General features: G+C 40.4%; 1 long non-coding RNA gene, 2 other non-coding genes and 1 pseudogene across 3 annotated transcripts in view; all 4 read right to left on the reverse strand.

Moving 5' to 3' along the window:
• Window positions 1-14,328, reverse strand: part of LOC140065038 (uncharacterized) — a 57,056-nt gene that overhangs the window by 6,547 nt on the left and 36,181 nt on the right. The window lies entirely within an intron of this gene.
• On the reverse strand, window positions 37-278 carry LOC140066322 (U2 spliceosomal RNA; annotated as a pseudogene).
• Window positions 6,155-6,339, reverse strand: LOC140066319 (U2 spliceosomal RNA). Its single transcript, XR_011848211.1, has one exon. It is a non-coding gene; the product is annotated as a U2 spliceosomal RNA (small nuclear RNA).
• Window positions 12,366-12,563, reverse strand: LOC140066335 (U2 spliceosomal RNA). The gene has a single exon (XR_011848218.1). It is a non-coding gene; the product is annotated as a U2 spliceosomal RNA (small nuclear RNA).

A 14,328-nucleotide genomic window follows, 5' to 3' on the forward strand; every position in this document is an offset into this window, starting at 1 on the left:
ATTTATTTATTTCTCTATCTTTTTCACCAAGTTAAGAAGGGGTGCACCGGTCCTGGAGGTACTGCAATACCAGGTCAATGCGTGGAGTGGACAGAGCAAGCTCTTTTTCCATCTCCCTGTTCCAAAAATCCATTTAATATATGGTCCCCAGATAGGGGACGTATCAGATATTAAACTGATAAGAACAGATTTTTTTTTTTTTTTTTTTTTTTTTTTTTTTCTTCTTTTTCAATTCTCAGTATACAAGTCTTGAACAACACAACAGTAAAAAAATGTATTGTTATTTTTTTATAGGTTATCAAGACAAGTCATCATCGAATTGAGATCATAAGCCAAAAAAAATAGGTAAGTACATACATATTAAACATTCTTAATTGTTTTACCCCATAACCTCTGTTTCCATATTCTTTCAGCTTCTTCTTCTCCTAAATGCATTCTATCTTTCCAGAAAAATAAATATAAATAATTGAGACATAATTTCATACATTCAACTTCAGATATTTCTTCTTTTTTTAGAATTAAAATACATCTCGTTTTCCACAAGGCTAACTTTGTACATGAAAATAATATCCATAAAACTCTAAAATTTTCCTTTTTAATCCCTATTCCATAAAACAGAGTATCAAATTCTAAAAGTCTTAGGTCACTTATAAAAGAAATTAAAATACTTACTCTCCTCCAAACCTTTTGTGCAAAAGTACAATTCCACATTAAATGCATTGGATTTTCACAATCACCACAACTTGTTCTCGGACAAAAATCATTTCTTCTTAGACCTCTTCTATATTGAAACTCACGTGTTGTAAGACAATCGTTTACTAACATCCATATTAAGTCTTTCATTTCATTTGTCAATTCATTAAAACACATGTTACCCCATATTTCTTTTAATCTAGATTCACTAAAATTTTTAATAGGTACGTAACACTCTTTTTCCTCTACAAATTTCAATATTTTCCTATGGTCCGATAAAACATTAAAATCCAACTGTTCCAAACTGTATATCTCTAAAATGCGTTTTAAAACAATGTAATCTTTTGCCGGTACACCCCTAATGGGCTTCTTTAATGATACTAGAAACCAATTATATTTTTTAATAAAATACCCACAATTATACGTGACCATATTTTTTAAATTAGACTCTGGACCTTTTAAAATTGACACAACATAAGCCAAATATTTTAAGTATAAGAACCTCTTAATATCCGGACAATTTTTACCTCCTTTTTCTTTTCTCCTGGTAAGTACATCTCTTTTTATTCTCTCCATTTTACTATTCCAAAGAAAATAAAAACATAATTTAACAATTTTTCTTAAATATCTATCCGGGGGTAAAAAGATTAAAGATACATATAAAATAATTGGCATTAAGACCTGTTTTATAATTAAAATTTTCCCTTCTAAAGTTAAAAGCCTTGTTTTCCAAAAATCTATTTTTTTCCTAACTCTCTCCAACAGAGACTCCCAATTTTTAATACTACCACCATTACTGGAAAAAAAGATACCTAAAATTTTCAACTCATTTACTATTTTAAAACAACAATCAGTACTTAATTTAAAGTTACCTATTAAAAGCACATTAGTCTTATCATAATTTAACTTAAAGCCGGATGCACTACAAAACATATTAAGAGTCCTCACAATTCGATTAAAACTAGGCATATCCTCCGCCAACACCGTTACATCATCCATATATGCGATTGCTTTCACAGGAATATTATTATTACCTGGAATAAAAACACCCCTAATCACCTTATCCCATCTAAAAGCTTGCAGTAACGGTTCTAAAACACAAATAAAAAGAATTGGGGACAACGGGCAACCTTGCTTAACACCACATTTAAGACTTATAGCATTTGTAAAAAAACCATTAATAGAAACTTTACTAGTACAGTTATTATATAGACTCTCAATCTGTTTTATGAAACTTACAGGACAACCTAATTTTCTTAAAACTTCAAATAAGAACACATGGGCAACTCTATCGTATGCCTTTTCAAAATCGCAGGAAATCAGCGCCAATCCACGTCCCCTATCATTAAAATCATATAAAATATCTCTAACTAAAAACAAAGCGTCAGAAATTCTACGACCAGGGACAGCACACGTTTGGTCGATCCCAATTACATTACTAATTACTTTCTTCAGTCTATCGGCAAGAATCTTTGCGAATATTTTGTAATCAGAGTTTAATAATGTAATAGGTCTCCAATTGGCTAGTTTCTCTTTATCGCCTTTCTTAAACAATAAAATAATCAATCCTTCGAGCCAAGATTCAGGTAATATGTATGAATTAAAAACTTCCACTAAAACAAGTAAAAAATCATCACTAATAAGATCCCAAAAACATTTGTAAAATTCTATCGGAAGACCATCCATACCTGGAGTTTTCCTAACTGAAAGACCATTAATAACACTAAAAACTTCTTCTTTTAATAATTTCTCAGATAAGATACTCCTATCAGCATTGCTAAAGACAGATTCCAAAATACCGATAAAAAAGTTTTTAAGGGAATTATCACAATTCTTCTCTGAAAACAAAAGGGAATAAAAATCTTCTGCTATTTTTAATTTCTCCTTTAACCCACTTACGCCATCTAATTTTTTAATGTAATCTTTCTTATTAGTTAATCTCTTAAAAAAATAATTAGAACACTTCTCATTTTTTTCATAAAATTCCACTTTTGAATTAAAAATCAATTCTTTCCCTCTATCGTCTAAAACCTTTTTAATTTCTTCCTTTACTTCTTGGATCTCATTTTCACTTGCTTCACCTATTTCTTTAAAAACATATAAAACCTGTAACCTCGCAAACAATTTATCATAAAATTTCTTCTTTTCTTGACTCCTTTTTTTGCTATACTTCAACAAAAACTTTTTGGTTTCCTCTTTAAAAAAATCCCACCACCTTAAAATAGAATTAAAATTATTTTTCTTTTGAACAATTTTTTGATAAAAACACCCAAATTCATCTTTAAGTTTCATATCCTCTAGAATATTGGTATTTAACTTCCAATGGGTAGACTTTTTTTCCATAAAACTTTCTGAACCACAAGAAACAACACATCTAATAAAATTGTGATCTGAAAAACCGTTTAAATTTGAACTAAAGGAAACACACTTAAAACCTACTGAACAAAAGAAGTAATCCACTCTAGATTCACTGAACGAATTCCTCCAAGTTATCCTCTCACTATCTTTTTTTCCACATTCTACCCATATGTCCTGTAAACTAAAAATTGAGACCATATCTTTCAAAATTTTTACCGATCTATCTCTTTTAAGATCCATATCAACATGACAATTAAAATCACCACCAATTAGAATTGGACACGTTCCGTCCATAAATAATTTTAAAAATTCAAATAGTTCTATTCTCTTTGCTTTCTCACAATACGCATAAATGCAAAAACATTTCATCTTAAAATTCTCTTTTTTAACCTCAACTAACAAAATTCTTCCTGGGTAGATCTCCTTAAAATTTACTATCTCCCAAGATGCATTACACAAAAAACCAATGCCATCACTTTTAACTTCATTAGCTCCAGAGAAAAGACCGTATCCATTCCAACCATTTAAAAGAAAAGAATAATCTACTCCTTTCCTAATATTGCATTCTTGTAAAAAACAAAAATCAACATCTTCAAGTTTTAGCCACTCATAAAAAGCATTACGTTTCCTTTTGTTATTAAATCCTTGAACATTCAAGGATATGGCTTTAAACTCCTTCATCCATAATCACTAATGGAATCAGCAATATCAGATAGATCCAAATTTATCTGTAAATCTGTAGATGAAAAGGAGTCTGGGCTTATGGGCCCAAACATTACTTCAATTGCAGATTTCTTTACTTCATCCTCTTTTTCTTCATTTGTTTCTGCACCTCTCTTAAGAGTTTTTGAACTATCCATTTTTTCCATACCAGATCCAGATGACAACACAGTCTCTGGCACAGATACTCCAGCATCTTCCACTCCAGTATCTTCCACACCTTCCTCATCCTGGCTTTCTTCACTACCAGATACCACATTTTTCACTTTTTTACTTTTTTTCCTCTTTTTCTTTTTACTTTCAAAACCAACATTCTCATCAGCCTTCTCCTCTCTTTCTCCCTCAGGCTGTTTTTCTACATTTTCATCCACCACTTCTCCTTTCTCACTTTCTTTGCTTTGGTCAGATTGACGTTCTTCATCCTTACCATTCTCTCCCTCTTTTTTTTTCCTAGGACACTCACTTTCTTGATGTGTCGGACCCGCACATTCCTTGCAGATCCGACATGTCACCACAGAATGTCCATAAGCACGACATTCAAAACAGTATGGGGGCATTAAAGAAAAAAAAACAGTACCCCTATTCCGATTAACGAAAACAATAGGAGCCGGCCTCTTTATGCCCCCAGGTTCATTCGGGTCTTCTTTAAATTTGACAGAGTAAACCCTCTTACCATTCCATGCCCCGAATCCTGTCCGTCCCAGGTTTCTAAACTTCAAATAGGAACAGTATTGAAGAAGGAAAGCCTCCACCTCACAATCTGTAACAAAAGGGTTTTGAAAAGAAATAGTTAATAACTTATAATTTAATTGAAAAAGTGGCCTTACTTTTAGGCCAACAAAAACATCCAAATCTCTATTTGTTTCATAGAGTTTGTACGCCCTTTCACATCTCGCGTTGTCCTCCAACGTTACATCCAGGACACCTTTATTATAAAAAGTCTGAACACAAAAAAAATCTTCCCTTTTCAACTTAAAAATGGGAGACAAAATGTTTCTAAAGATCCAATCCGCGTTTTTTGTATCACGCTGATCTCTCTCTATGAAAAACCGAATAGTGTCCTTTAAAGGAAAAAACTCAGAAAAAAAATCAGGCCTTCTTCCTGGATCATTATCTCCAGGAAAGTCTTGACCATCTTCCATCTTTGCGGATGATGTAAAAAAAGAAAAATAATAAAAAAAGAATAACTCCTTCTTCTTTCCTCCTCTAAGGTAAGCGACAGGCAACGGTCACGCAAAGGTTCCTCTCCTCCGGTGAATATGTTTCCCCCTCGACGTTGGATTCGTCTCCTCCTCCTTCGCCTCAGGATCCACGGCTCCACCGAAGACGACCCAGGACTCCGCTCACGCCAGCAACCGAAATCCCAGACCTAAGAGGAAAAACACCCACTACAGGTGCGACACTTGATCTCTTCCCGTTGTTTAGGGACTATTTCCCCCACCCCAAATAGCAGCAAGGGAGGTTTAGGTCCGGTAATAAAACCAAAACCGATCCTCCCAAGGCCGAGATGAGAGAGCACCCACAAACACCAAATGACTAAACCTCACACGGAAACCACAAGGCAACCACACTTGGTCTAGCCAAAAGGCCGAGAAGCGATACCGACCATAGCTCGCCCAGACCGGGCCCCCTTCAGAACTCTCAGCACTGCTCACGGAGAGGAGACACCGCCAGGAGGCGAAAAACCGACTCTGCAAGTCACACAGTCCTCTGCGTGGGGACAATTAATCTGCATAGGACCGCCCCCAACAGGCACCTCCCCCGCAAAGCAGCAGGGGGGCCGAGCGAGCGGGCGTCTGCACTTCATCTGCCAGCCGCCCCCCCGCCGCTACACCCTCCTCACAACAACTCTTTTGTCAAGTTGGTCTGACCAACTGCCTGCCTGACGGCTCAGAGATCACTTTTCCTTTCTCTTGACACAGCCAGCCGCTGGATGGTGTGAGGGGACAAGCACGTTCGCTCCAGCACACGCCGATAGCTACAGCTTACCTTCGCTCGTTCGCACCTTCTCAGACTGTGACTGCCAGCAGTGGAGGAGGAAGCCAAATCTCAACCTGCAGGTGTCTTCGATTCAAGTAGACGGCCGGCTCCAGACTAATCATGATCCAATTAGCTCCAATTAATTAGGCCGCCGATTAGGTCACTTTTATTTTTCCTTTTTTTTTCCCCCTTTGTTCCGGGTCGGGCCCATTTAGCACCTCATTAATCAATTAGTGAGAAGCCTTTGTTCCTCCTGCAAAAGACACAGCACACAACACACCTGAGTAGGCGACAAAGCACAAGAGCGTCGTCGACGTCACATTGCAAACTTCGGCTCCATTTCTTTTCCCTTTTCCAAAGTTTTGCTATTTATTTATTTCTCTATCTTTTTCACCAAGTTAAGAAGGGGTGCACCGGTCCTGGAGGTACTGCAATACCAGGTCAATGCGTGGAGTGGACAGAGCAAGCTCTTTTTCCATCTCCCTGTTCCAAAAATCCATTTAATATATGGTCCCCAGATAGGGGACGTATCAGATATTAAACTGATAAGAACAGATTTTTTTTAAGTTGACTACCCGCAACCTCTACCCGAGGGGGGTAAAACTTTATTTAGTTATAAAATCAATTTACAAACATTAGACAGATAAAATTACGAAAAATCACAATATTCTTAAAAAGAACATGGTATCGCTTACAGGTCAATCAAGTAACAGAACTCCATTCGCTTAAAAACCATTTACGACATAAAACAGGAGAGAGCTTTTTGTCTAAAAGGTAATAATCGTACATCTCTTTAAAACCAAGCTTTATTACATCTTGCACAGTTAAAATGTCATTCTTAAAAACTAAAATGTTCCGTGCCGCCCACAACGCGATTTTGATAGAATTAGTGATCTTCCATGCCATTATTGCTTGTGATCTTGATGGGCACTCCAGCTCCCCGAAGAGGACTCCTTTTTGGCTGATTGTGGCGATTCCTGTTATTTTTCTCATGATAGGTAAAAACATAGTCCATACTTGTTGTGCAAATACGCAATCCCATAATAAATGTGTTGATGACTCCTCTTCTCTGCAGTTGTTTCTTGGGCATATGGCTGAGCTGGCGAATCCTCTCCGGTGCTGGAATGCCCGACATGGAAGACACTCGTGGGCGGCACTCCAAGCAAGATCTTTCTGTGGATTAAAAAGGTATTTAGCGTTAACATTTTTCCAAATTACTTTGCATCTCTCCTCTCTAAAATTCTGTATGGGGGCTATTAAAACATTTTCAGTATAATCTTTAATAAGTCTTTTATTATTTTGGAGTTCTTGAACATTTTTCCCAGATAAGTTAAAAACACTCACTACTTTCTCTAAAATCTTATACGACCCAGGTAAGTTAAAAGCATAAGGGGAATTTAAAACTGTCTCGAACCACCCCTGTCTGCGCATAAAATACCCGGTATTAAAACGTATAAAATAAGACCAATAGTGAGATTTAAAAAGGCTACTAAAACAAAAACAGAAGAATTTTATCGATAAAAAAGCCTTAATATCTGGGAAACCTTTACCACCGTGTGACCTGGGCTTCATCACGATCTCCCTCCTCAGTTTTTCCATACGCGAGCCCCAAAAGAAAGCAAAACATGTTCGATTAATATATTTAAAAGTACGTTCAGTTGGGGGGAAAACCATACTTAAAAACAAGAAAATTGGCAATAAAACCATCTTGATTATTAAAATTTTCCCCTCCATCGACAGTTTACGCATATTCCACATACAGATTTTTTGATTGACCTTCTGCGATACCAAGTCCCAGCTAAAAAGTCCATCGTTGACCTCATTGAAGGAGACTCCTAAAATTTTAACAGTGTCAGACACAGGCACAGGAACGTCGTATAAAAGCATATCTCCCACATTTAAAATACTGCTTTTACTAAAATTTACCTTAAAACCTGATGCGCAACAGAAAAAATTAATTTGCTTCAAGGTCTTCTGGAGTGAGGGGGCGTCCCTGCATAAAACCGTCACGTCATCCATGTACCCCACTGCCTTGGCCTCCAGTCCCCCTCCACCCGGCAGGGGGACTCCTCTGATCTGTTTGTCTTTCCGCAACACACATAAAAGAGGCTCGATTGCGCATATAAAAAGCAGTGGGGACAAGGGACACCCCTGCTTCACTCCCGATCTTAAAATGACGTCCTGTGTTTTAAAACCATTTACAAGGATCTTGCTCGAACAGTCTTGATAAAACGCTTTAAGAGACATTAAAAATCCCTCCGGTATACCCATCTTCTCCAAAACTTTAAAAAGATAAAAATGGGACACCCTATCAAAAGCTTTTTCGAAATCAATGGATAAAACTGCCAGTTTGCCGCCTCTGTCCTTCACATCATTGATTGCATCTTTTATTAGATTCAGGTTGTCCCATACACTCCTCCCGGGAATCCCGCAGACCTGGTTGCTGTGTACCACCTGGCCTACCACGCTCTTTAGCCGGTTCGCACATATCTTTGCCATGATTTTATAATCGCAATTCAGGAGCGTGATAGGCCTCCAATTGCGGATGTCACTTTTGTCGCCCTTTTTGTATAATAGTGACACCTCGCCCTTCTTCCAGGACCCCGGGAGAGTTTTGGATTTAAAAAGGTCACTAAAAACAGAAAAAAGATCGTCTTTTAAAATTCCATAAAAAGTGACATAAAATTCAATAGGTATACCATCGGGTCCAGGCACTTTGCCTTTTTTAAAACTTCTTACCGTCTCTAAAATCTCCTGTTCTGACACTTCCTGTGATAAAAAAGACTGGGAGACAGGATCTAAAAAACAATCAATCTCCTTCAATGAGTCACGTATAAAATCATTGTCAACTTTTTTAACATTAAAAAGATCCGCATAAAAACTATAAACCTTTTCTAAAATCCCTTCTATGTTTTTTTCTCCATCTATTTCAGGAATCAGGGTACGTTTCTCCGTGATCTTTTTGAAAAAGAACCGGGAACACGTTTCGTCCTCCTCCAAGTGTTTTATCTTGGACCGAAAAATTATTTCTTTGCCTCTCTGCACCAGACACTTAGTTATCTTTCGGTGCAGATCAGCTATTTCCTCATTCACTTGGATACCCTGATTCCTGAATTTTAAAAGGGTTTGTAGCTTGGTGTTTAGATTATCATAAAAAGCTTTCTTCTCTTCTTGTTTTCTAGCCCCGGCACGCTGGAAGAAGACTCTCACCTTCCCCTTCATCATCCCCCACCAGCGCACCATAGATATTCTTGGGCTTTTTGCTCTTCGATAAAACTTATAAAAGGTAATAAAATCAGATAAAATATGCGGATCTTCTAAAAGAGAAATGTTGAGTTTCCATGCTTTTTTGGGAGAAGATATAAAATCATTACATTTTACTTTAAACAACAATAACTTATGGTCAGATAAAATATTCACATTAAGAGCACAACTAAAAGGCAACACCTGATAAGAGCTAAAGATAAAATCGATTCTAGAACTGCAATTTACATTACTCCAGGTTACGCCGGCCTCTGCAGGAACATCAGGGTTACATTTCATAAAAACATCATTCAGTTTAAAATCGGTGACAATGTCTTTTAAAATACCTGACGTCTTATCATAGTTCCTACTGGTCGCGTTGGAGAACCGGCGTTCCCCTTTTAAAATACAGTTAAAATCCCCTGCTAATAAAAGAGGTACAGAATCGTTTAAAAACAGCGGTAAAATCTCTAGCATTCTGGTTCTTTCATTCTTATCAACTGACCCATAAAAATTTAAAAGTTGCCATTTTATCCCATTAATAATTGCTTTGACCAATAAAATTCTCCCGGGTAAAATTTCATTAATAGCATCGATAAAAACATTTCCCTTAAATAAAATGGCCACTCCTGCGGCCCCTGACTCATTTGATCCCGACCACACGGACGGACCAAATTTCCAATCTCTCTCGTACTTACGGTACTCCGTGCGGTGCGGGATGCAACACTCCTGCAGGAAGAGGACAGAGGCGGTAAAAGCAGAGAGAAAGTTAAAAACGGCAGTTCTACGTATCTTGGAGTGCACACTTCTAACATTAAAAGTAACGCCCTCCAGCTCAGCCATTCATAAAAATGAAAGGTCTGTTTGGTCTCTTTACCTGGAGCAGTCTTAGTCCATCCCATCGGAGGACTCGCTCGGCGTCTCCCCATCCATCCTGCCAGCGGACCCGACCGTCTGCATCGTATTCGAGGAGGAGGAGTCACTCAAATTCTGAGCATCCTCATATTTTTCCGCATTGGTGGCACAGAGGCTAGGGTCTTGGTTCTCGAGCCTATTCCAAATGCCCGACATTGGCAGTACACCAAACTGCTCCATACTCTCTTCCAGTGCCGCCTGGAGTACACTGACCCCGGCTCCCGAATGCTGAGCCGGGGTTATAAGAGGGTCAGACTCCTGAGGGGCCAACGTCTCTGGGACACGGAGCCCTCCAGGGTCTGCTTCATTCTCCTGAACAGGAGAAGGTGGCACCGCCACCACAAGATGCGCAGTGCCCCTGGGAGGAACCCCGCTCCTTCCCTGCGTCACCTCCGAGTAGGACCTCCGTCTTTTTGCCTCCTCCGTGCCACCTGGGTCCTCCGCAGCCGCTGCGGTACGACCCCGTGAGGCACCAGAGGCGGAGGGCACAGTGCCATCTCCGGCAACGGCCGGCACCCCCTTACGAGGGTTTCTCCCACGCCCTTGGCCACTGCCCCTCCTTTTCTTACTCCTCTGGGCACTCACAAACGGTTCGCCGCCCTCTGAGGCCTCATTCGTCTCCATCTCCTCCTCCTCTTTCTCCCTAGTCGGGTCCTGGGGTTGAGCTTCTTGATCCTCCGACCTGGATGGACCGCTCGGCGCCTGCTCAGGTTCTTTATTCGGGCAATCTGCAGAGAAATGACCAAACAGACCACAATTAGCACAGTTTCTAGAAGTGTGACACTCATTGGACGGATGTTCAGAACTGCCGCACTTCCCGCAGGGCTGGCCGCAGGAGTTTGTCATATGGCCATGGGTCCGGCACTTGCGGCAATAATCCGGCATCCCACTGATAAAAATATCCCCCGTTTTGGTCCCCAATTTAAAACGTCCAGGGGGCCATTCGTACCCTCCTGAATTGCGTTTTAAAACAACAGAAAATCTGTATTTCGATGTCCATACACCCCCATCATTCAAGATTTTTCCAATAAACTTGCAACTTTTGAACTTGGGACCTAAAAATGGTAATAACTCGAGGTAGGAAGTAAAGGGGCAATACATCTTGACAACCATAATTTTTACGTCTTCGACTACATGCTCATAAAATTTCATACCTTGCACCCTTTTGTCATTACTTTTTTGGGGGATTCTTACAACAAAATCCTGGAAGACGCCTAGCCGCTCAAAAGTGATATCATAAATACGTCTCTTCGGGTAGTCTTGGATCGCCAGGATTTCCGATTTCTGGATATTATAAACTTTTCCTAGGATTTCTTCTACTAGGTATTTGCATGTAAAGGTCTTCATATTTTCGGGAATAATCAACCGAACGGTGTTCCGGATCCGGGCATAAGATGGCACTTCCTCGGGATCATCCATGGTGATGAAATTAGCCTCGTTACACTAACGGTAACTAACGCTATGGCTCCCACTCGGCCCGAAGGCCTTCCGTGGGTAAAAGGGGATCGCTACTCTACCTGGCAGTGGGCCCACCCCCCTATAGCAGCAACGGACTTAAGCCCAATGAAGGGCGATGTCCGAAGGCCGAGGGGTGGGGTTGCCAGGCACCTGCAAAAGCAAAAACCTCTTGACCAAGTATATCACTATACTTAGCCAAAAGGCCGAGAAGCGATACCGACCATAGCTCGCCCAGACCGGGCCCCCTTCAGAACTCTCAGCACTGCTCACGGAGAGGAGACACCGCCAGGAGGCGAAAAACCGACTCTGCAAGTCACACAGTCCTCTGCGTGGGGACAATTAATCTGCATAGGACCGCCCCCAACAGGCACCTCCCCCGCAAAGCAGCAGGGGGGCCGAGCGAGCGGGCGTCTGCACTTCATCTGCCAGCCGCCCCCCCGCCGCTACACCCTCCTCACAACAACTCTTTTGTCAAGTTGGTCTGACCAACTGCCTGCCTGACGGCTCAGAGATCACTTTTCCTTTCTCTTGACACAGCCAGCCGCTGGATGGTGTGAGGGGACAAGCACGTTCGCTCCAGCACACGCCGATAGCTACAGCTTACCTTCGCTCGTTCGCACCTTCTCAGACTGTGACTGCCAGCAGTGGAGGAGGAAGCCAAATCTCAACCTGCAGGTGTCTTCGATTCAAGTAGACGGCCGGCTCCAGACTAATCATGATCCAATTAGCTCCAATTAATTAGGCCGCCGATTAGGTCACTTTTATTTTTCCTTTTTTTTTCCCCCTTTGTTCCGGGTCGGGCCCATTTAGCACCTCATTAATCAATTAGTGAGAAGCCTTTGTTCCTCCTGCAAAAGACACAGCACACAACACACCTGAGTAGGCGACAAAGCACAAGAGCGTCGTCGACGTCACATTGCAAACTTCGGCTCCATTTCTTTTCCCTTTTCCAAAGTTTTGCTATTTATTTATTTCTCTATCTTTTTCACCAAGTTAAGAAGGGGTGCACCGGTCCTGGAGGTACTGCAATACCAGGTCAATGCGTGGAGTGGACAGAGCAAGCTCTTTTTCCATCTCCCTGTTCCAAAAATCCATTTAATATATGGTCCCCAGATAGGGGACGTATCAGATATTAAACTGATAAGAACAGATTTTTTTTTTTTTTTTTTTTTTTTTTTTTTTTTTTTTTATGCCATCTCAGTTCGGTCAATCATGAAATATCCTTCTGATACATATCTCTTCATGACCATCACATCATGCCGGCATATTTAATACTTTCCAAAGAAAAAATATTTACATATATACATCACAAAAATAACAATCATCATTCCAAAGACACAAAATCCATCCACTTCTTTACTTTCCAAATCCCCTCCGCATCAGCCCCCCTCTTCCCATCCCATAAATAACATAAATACATTTTCCCCAAAATCACTCTCATACAATCACTTACCGACACATTCTTCCTTCTAAAAACATACACACACCTCATATTCCACAATGCTTCTTTCACACATGCCATCATTAGCCACAACAGTCTTACTTTCACATTCCTACTCACAACTATCCCAAACATAAACACCTCAAAATTTAACATTCTCAGCCCTGTGATCTCTTTACACAAAGGCCCCATTCTTTTTATCACCTCTCTCGCATAGCCACAATTCCAAAACAAATGGATGATGTTTTCGTATCCTCCACAGCCTTCCCTAGGACACCGATCACTTAGTGCCAAACCTCTGTTTTTTTGGAATTCCCGCACCGGGAGAACCCCATGAAGCCCCTGCCACACAATTTCCTTCTGCTTATTCGTTAACCCTTCCATTCCAACTCTCTCCCACACCTTCTTAGCATTCACTCCACTCACCATATTTATTTCCACAACCTCATCCTTACTCTCAATCATCCTTATTACGCTTTTCTTATTTTTTAAGACATTCAATCCCACCTCACACAAACTATACTTATTCAAAAACACCCAAACCCATTCATACCACTCTGCACATTCAAACCCCATCGGCCTTCTCAGACTCACAGACGCCCACTTCAACCTATACATCATTCTACCACTCACAAACCTACTCATACACGCCAATTTTCCATCCTTCTCCAACACTCCCAACAAGAACACCACAATATTCACACCAAAATAAACATCTAAATTCGGAAACCCAAAACCACCATTCTCAACACTTTTAACCACAATCATTCTTCTCAATCTTTCCATCTTCGAGTTCCAAAAAAACACAAATAACATTCGATTCAACCTTCTCATCTCCATACACCCCGGTGGAAACACAATCGCAACATACAACAAAATTGACAACACAACACTTTTCACAACCACAATCTTTCCAACCAGCGACAATTCCCTCATCCTCCACATACATAACTTTCTCTCCACTTTCTCTCTTGCATCCTTCCAACTCTCATCTCCACTCAATTGTTCATCAAACTTAATCCCTAAAATTTTGATAGCACCATTTACTCTATTCATCCCGACTTCCTCATTCACCCTCACTTGCCCAAAACTTTTCCATTCACTCTTCTCCCAGTTAACCTTAAAGGCCGAAGCCGAACAAAAAATCGACACCAACAATCTCACCCGCCTCATTGCACACACAGAATCACAAATCACACACACATCGTCCATATATGCATTCACTTTCAACTCAACCCCACTGCCACCCGGGATCTGCACCCCTCTCGCCACCTTGTCCCTCCGCACCAAGCAAAGCAAAGGCTCAATGGCACAAATGAAAACAATCGGCGAGAGGGGGCACCCTTGTCTCACTCCGGATCTCACACTTATTCTTCTCCCAATCTTACCATTAACTAATACACGACTAAAAATATTCTTATATAAACTTCTGACACGCTCCACAAACACTCCAGGAAAGCCCAACTCACCCAACACATTAAATACATACCCATGCGCCAACCGATCATACGCTTTCTCAA

The sequence above is a fragment of the Engystomops pustulosus genome, chromosome 6, assembly GCF_040894005.1.
Source record: "Engystomops pustulosus chromosome 6, aEngPut4.maternal, whole genome shotgun sequence".
Classification (NCBI taxonomy): Eukaryota; Metazoa; Chordata; class Amphibia; order Anura; family Leptodactylidae; genus Engystomops; species Engystomops pustulosus.